The sequence below is a fragment of the Antrostomus carolinensis genome, unplaced genomic scaffold, assembly GCF_000700745.2.
Source record: "Antrostomus carolinensis isolate BGI_N321 unplaced genomic scaffold, ASM70074v2 scaffold38027, whole genome shotgun sequence".
Lineage (NCBI taxonomy): Eukaryota > Metazoa > Chordata > Aves > Caprimulgiformes > Caprimulgidae > Antrostomus > Antrostomus carolinensis.
This window is the reverse complement of record NW_010328702.1, coordinates 4,733-11,633: the sequence shown is the minus strand read 5'-3', so window position 1 is coordinate 11,633 and position 6,901 is coordinate 4,733. Positions and strand designations below refer to the sequence as shown.

Below are 6,901 nucleotides of genomic sequence, written 5' to 3'. Positions count from 1 at the left end.
GTTGAGTGCAAAGACAGTAATAATTTCATTATTTTTCCTTACAGCTCCTGAGGCCAGTGAAGGAGAAACAGCAGTCTGAGGTGAGACAGCATTCAACAGAACCTCATCAAATGCTTTTAGACACCTTTGAGAAGAACTGCTGTTGTGCTTGAAAATCGAATATTACCTACTGCTAAACTTTACTGGTGTTTGAAACTTGACTTTCCCATTCTCCCCATCTTCATTTAATAATAAAAATGAAGTGTTAGGTTTAAAGCTACTGCTACCTTTTACCATAGGTACTTCTTCTAAAAACACAACAGTTCTTAAATACATGTTTTTATGATTGCAATACTTGGCCGAGGATGAAAACAATAATCTGATTCCTTGCATACGTTCAGTGATACGCAAAAATCTGATGGATTAAAGGATTTTCTGAGGCCAAAACTAATATCCATATTTACTCATTCTTTGTTTTTAATTTAAACTTCCTTGTTTTTTTAGCAGCTGAGTAGTGAAGGTTTCAGTAGCTCTAGGAGGATTTTCCTCTAAAGATATTTGAATGTAAATATTTTATTTGTCAACAGATCTCAACTAGATTTTTGTTGCTGAAGAATATGTTGTTATAACAGCACGTAACTATAAAGATTTTAAAGGACTTAAACGGTGCTTGTTTTAGGCAAATTTTTACTATGATGAGAAAAACAGTGAATATATTCTGCTTTCCAAAACAGTCTTTATTCTTGGTTTACTTGTTTTTATACCAGTTCTGACCTTTGTACATGGTATTAAGGTGAGGCAACCATGAATCTGAGAATGTAAGTCTTCGCAATCCGTTGACAGCACTGCACATGAAATATTTCTTTTTGATACAGAACATAGAATTGGAGCATTTGAAAAATAAGAATTGTAATTAAAAGTCTTATTCTTCCTCCCTTCATTGAGTGTTTGTTGTAATAGTCTTTCTTAGCATCCATCTACAAAAAATAAACATGCTGCTGAAACAACTTTTTCTGACAATGAAATATTTGAAAATTGATACACAGCATTGACTTCACTGATTTACAATAGTGCTTTTGGATGCACTCTTTCAGATTTTACAAGTTAAATGTATACAGCAACAACCTACTAATTATAAACAAAGACAAAACAAGTAGTAAAGCAGAAGGACCTTTGAGTTGAAATAAGTCATGTGGATGTGGGACAGGTCTGTGTTGGTTTTCTGCTAGAATGTGGGTTGTGAGTTTCACTGGACTAGCCCTTGCCTAGCAGCCAACACAGCCGTTCACCCACTTCCCCCCGACCCCCAGGGGGGTTTTTATTTTAAGGCACTGTTAAAAAAAATACAGTCTCAATTACTGTGTATGTTGCTAAATATCCTTTTCCTTTGGCAACTCCAAAACAGGAAGGATGTTTGTTTGTTAATTTTTTCTTTTTGTGTGTGTAAATTAGATTTTAATTTAGCAAAGCTTTAATTTAAATAGAATTTAAAGCATATATTTAATTCTTACTTCAAAGATAGTCTAGGTTTTAGTGTTGTCATTATAACAGTTTTTAACAACTTGGAATGCAAATTACAGAGTTCAGAGCATAATAGGAAAGGTAAAAATATGTATATTTCAGATCTTGAATAAGGTTACCCAGTCAACAAAGTGAATTTGTCATGTATATGTATAAACTGAATCTTTCTCAGTATACCTACTTGTTGAACAAATTAGTTAGATAAACTGAATGTAGGTATTAATTTATCTTGATTGTTCACTTCAGATGAATTCACTTCAGAAACTTAAGGACAAACCTTTTGTCATATTCCTAATTCAGCATGGCCTAATGATGACCCACAAGGTGAGGAGCAGTTCACGCCTCCTCTTGCCAAGCGCCATCAGAACGTGTTGCATGGGCTTCCTTCTAAAGGTGACACTCCTTTCAGAACTTGAAGTCGAACAAATGTTGACAAAAGTATCAGCATTTGTGTCTGTCTTTACTTTTTGCATTTCAGTAGTGCAGATTTCACTGAAAATTATTTGAGATTTTCAGCACATGGAAGATTAGAATCAGTAATTTGGTATTATAATGAGGAGTAATTAAGGCCTTTCATAGATACCAGAAGGTGATCAAAGAAAGCTCTCTTCCTCCTTTGCAGGTCTTGTGTAATGCTATCAGGATTAAATGAAGCCTTATCTCTTAAAATGCTGTCCCTTTTGCCTTTCATACATAATTTCTGTGTAGACTTTTTCTATGTTAGAGCAACCATATGCCATATTTAGCCCGGACAAATGTTTTTGGATTTCATTAATTTTAAAATATTGTCAAGTAGACATGCAAATATATCTTCCCTATACACTGACAGCCTAATTCATCTCTATGTAAGTTCATCTTAGACTCTTTCCAGTAATGCACAGAACACCAGTGACCTTTCAGGGAAATATCTGTCAGTGTTTCAGTGTGGCAGTGCTGCTGCGTTTCAGTTAGGATTATTAAAAATCTCAGACAGTAATCTAGAAGTGCACAATGGAAGTCATTTTAGATACTGGTTTTTTGGAGTTCAGTTTCAGAGGGTGATTTGTAACAGTACAGACTGGAGTGATTAATGAGATTTCAGTAGGTTTTTGCATAGCTCCCTATCTAAGGCAAAAAAAAAAAAAAGCCAACGCCCCCCCACCCCCAAAACACAAACCAGTAAGGACGGATTAGTTGTGTGCCTTTTACTACTTCCTATAAAATGTTATATGGACTTCCAAAGGCTTTATTTGGAGCCATTTCAGCAAGAATTTTAGGAGATGCAGAGGACCTTCAAGGAACTTCTGGTAGTTCCTTATTTTCTGCTTTATAAAGTCTGTTAGGCACAAGCTATGAATCTGACCCTAATTTTCAAGCATTTGAAAGATCCAAACAAAATGACATTTCTATAATACTTTTATTCTTTCCCTTTTCTTGAAGTGTATGTTAAATACACATCTGAAGAAACCACATTTTATTCCTTTATTTTAGTTTAGGTAGCAGTCACAAGAGACTAGATGCTGTTAAGTGTAACGAAGCGTGAAGATGACAGGATAAATGAACCAGAGACTTTTCAGCTTGATCACATCTTCCAGTGCCTAATGGTACAGATTTTGTATTCCAGACACAAATGTCACCTTGGGGTTGAGATCATGCTAGGTGAATCTATGTAAGTATAACTAAGATAGCCTTTTTGTTTTTTTCCCCAGTTACTTTCCTGCTTTAAATATAGGAAGGAAAATGAGTCCTCCTGAGTTATGAAATGAGTTGTGTGTAGGATTGTGATGGAAAGTTGTCTATAAAATAAACACAGTAATAAAAGCTGTTCTTCTTTCATATTTTAGGGGGAAAGACTGCTTCTAGTGACAGAGGACTAGACTAGACTAGACTGATACTGATCTCTTTTAGGACATTAGTACTTGACTAGAACATATAGCACTATATATTAGAAACATTAATTGTATCATAGCAAAATATTTTCTGTAGTTTTTCTGTTAAATCTTTTTAAAACCATACGCAGAATTTTACTTCCCATGTTGTATATTAGTTCCAGCAACTCCAATATGAAAGTTACGCTGGTGGGCTTCTGAAAACCTGAAGAACAAGAATCTGCCAGGGACCCTAGATGGGACTTTAAAAATAAATTTACAAGTTATTTAACTGCTATTAAAAAATTTAAAAGAAATTCTGACTAAAGGTCTCAATTAATAAATTGTATCAGCTTCTATTAATTTAGTTTCTCCACTTCATTACAGAAAGACGCTATTGATCCAAAATTTATTAGTAGTAGTTCATTAAAGCCAGTGGAGGGCAGACTTGAATTGGAAACTATTTTTGCTACTTCAGTTACTTGAACTTAAAATACCAGATAGTCCCTCAAGCTCAAAGCTGATGACAATCTCATCACTTCTCTGCTGTACTAATTACACTGTGCTGGATAAAAGCTTCTTTACAATTGCTGTTTGACAAAATGAGTGGTTTGCTGTCGCAGTAAGAATAGCAAATGTTTAAATAAAGATGCTAATGTGAAAGTGGATAAGTCAGTGTATTAGAAACTCTGTGTTATTCACAGGGGAGAGTCCACACCACTTAATAATTAACCATGCATGTCTTAAAATGATTTTTAAAAGCTAGCGAATATCAGTGTCCCCATTTTACAGATGAAGAAACTGAGGAATAGAGTGATAACCTTGCAAGTTACACATCTAGGTATAAAGAACAAAATCAGATTTCCAAGATGTAGTCCAGTGCTCAAGCATATTTTTTTTTCACAAATAAACTATGGCATGTCTGACTCTGGCAAACATTGTGGAAATTGTTGCTAGCAGCCCAAATTGCTGAGGCTGAGGACCTTACACTGATGAAATAGGCAGGTGACCTGACAGGCAGGTTGTAGATCACAGAATCACAGAATGGTGGGAGTTGGAAGGGACCTCTGGAGATCATCAAGTCCAACCCCCCTGCCAAAGCAGGTACATCTAGAGCAGGTTGCATAGGAAAGCGTCCAGTCAGGTTCTGAACATCTCCAGAGAAGGAGACTCCACAGCCTCTCTGGGCAGCCTGTTCCAGGGCTCTGTCACCCTCACAGTAAAGAAGTTTTTCCTTAAGTTTGTCTGGAACTTCCAGTGTTTCAGTTTTTGCCCTTTGTCCTGTCGCTGGGCACCACTGAAAAGTACTCTGCATTTTTATGTATATTTGTCATTTTTTAAGTTAGGTTGTATTCTTTCCAAGGAATTAAGAACCTTTTTGTGTAGACCTGTAAAGCCATTCCAATCTCAGTCCTAGGAAATGTATGGTTAAAAAGTAAATTTGCATCCAGGTGAAGGATTAAGACGCTAACAGTATGTTCCTCCCTTCCCTTCATCTTTAATTACTAGGGTTTCCAATTATGAGTGCTACAATAAGTTTCCTATTAACTCACAAATCCCAGCCTATTTATTGTACCTGTGGTCAGTAACATTCATGGGGTTTGTGTGTGCCTATTCCATTTTCTTTATATATGCTTAGGAGGTCATTACCCATTGTAACAGCTTTTTAAATTAGAAAAATATGCTGATTTTTTTAATCTATAAGCCTTAGTGTAAACTGTTTTTTCTGTTTCTAGAGAAGACTGGAGGCATGCTGTCACAAAGCTTGCCCTTCCTAGGACTTGTATAAGATAGACCACAGAACGTTTGGTGCTGCATATTGAAAACTCCATTTGCACAATGAATGAGCACGTTGCACAATGCATTTTTTCTTTTTTTTTTTTTTCTCATTGCTAATATGCAGTGGGCATTTGTTGATGGTGGGGATTAATCATTGGTTTATATGACTCCAGTGAAAAGGACTGCACTGAAAATAATAAATTAGAATGTGAATAAGTGGGCACTTACAGTTTGGACTCAAATACTCTATAACCTATTACTGTGTTATTAATTTTTGATGTATTTCCAGACAAATAATGTTAAAATAGGAGTCAGAAATATCTGCCAGTGATTTAAAGTAAATTAAAACAATGTGGGAATTATTCCAAAAATTATTACTGTCAATTTAAGCAGTCAGAGACAGAGATGTGCAGGGAGGGCTTCCAGACAACCTTCATGACAGCCTGTAACTGACTTTTCAACTCCATGCTCAAGATTTTCTGAGTACAATGTGAAGGTTTGTAAGAATAGATTACAAGAGTCCACTTTGAATTCCTTCAAGATTCTTGATGATTTCTCCTTGTACTTTATAATTCTACATCTCACAAAGAACTGACATCTCCAAATAGTCATCACTTTCATAACTCACAGAGGCCTGAAATTGCAGTTACCTCAAAACAGATAAGATTAATTCTCTTCTGCAGAAGGCAAGCTCTCCTATTCTCAAAATAACCACTAATTGAAGACATTTATTTACAGACTAATTTTGTAGTAAACCACTGTATCCCTTAGCTCAAGAAGAAGAAGCAGGAAAGATAACGATTCAATTATCTACAACTGCTGCTTTGAGAAATGTGGTTCCCAGCATCAAAGTTCTTTAATTCATCCCTAATTATACATTGCTACCTAAAAAAAAAAAAATAAAAAAATTACTTCACACTCCCAGGGCATATGCTATGATTTTGGGAAGGATACGTATAAATACTGCATATTTTGAGTCCAAAATGAAACCTTAATTCCAGCACAGTACCAGTGCCTTCCAGATTTTTTTTTATTTGCTGTATTTCAGTGTGAGGAGCTTTAGCTCTCTTGTTTAATCCCTCCTCTCAGTCTCTTGCAACAATGCTTATGTGTTTTTCATTCTGAGCACAAAAGTACAATACACTGGAAGAACAGTGCATTCTCCAGCAAGAGAACAAAGGTGTGGGTTCATGGGAAGGAAAATATCCATCTGCCCCTCAGATAAATCTAAGCCCATTCTGCTCCATGATAAAACCCCAAACTTTCTGTGGTAAAATTCCCTTTATATTAAAACCACAGATAAATCCACTCTACGCTCTTGAGTTGAAGTTTTTTTGACGGACGACTTGTAAGCTATAAACATAAAAATCATGTATAAATAGAGAAGTCTTGATAAAGCACTTATGTAAAATAAGGTGTATATGAAAATTAATGTTAAAAATGAGATAAGTGAGAGGAGAGTTCACTGCACCAGTTATATCTTCAGCACATGGAGTTAAAGGAGAATTTTACCTTGTTGCTGTTACCTCTGTAACTGATTATGTCTTTCAGTTACAACTGTTAACCATTATTAAGGGAAAATAAGCCTGAGCTTTTGGGAGCATGGCAAGTTTTTCTTGCTGGAAAGCTTCACAGGTTTACAGCTCTACCTCCACAATGATCTTTTCTTACTCTAATCCTAGATGGTGCATATTCTCTTTTGCTTGTACACAGCTTTCCTTCTTGTTTGCAATATATACGTGAAATGTTAAAAAAATTAATGATTTAAGAACATT

The 6,901-nt window shown here is 35.5% G+C and overlaps 1 non-coding gene across 1 annotated transcript; it reads left to right on the top strand.

Moving 5' to 3' along the window:
- The first annotated feature begins 335 nt into the window (after positions 1-335).
- LOC114818756 (small nucleolar RNA SNORD93) lies at positions 336-423 on the top strand. Its single transcript, XR_003766254.1, has one exon. It is a non-coding gene; the product is annotated as a small nucleolar RNA SNORD93 (small nucleolar RNA).
- The last annotated feature ends 6,478 nt before the right edge of the window (positions 424-6,901 follow it).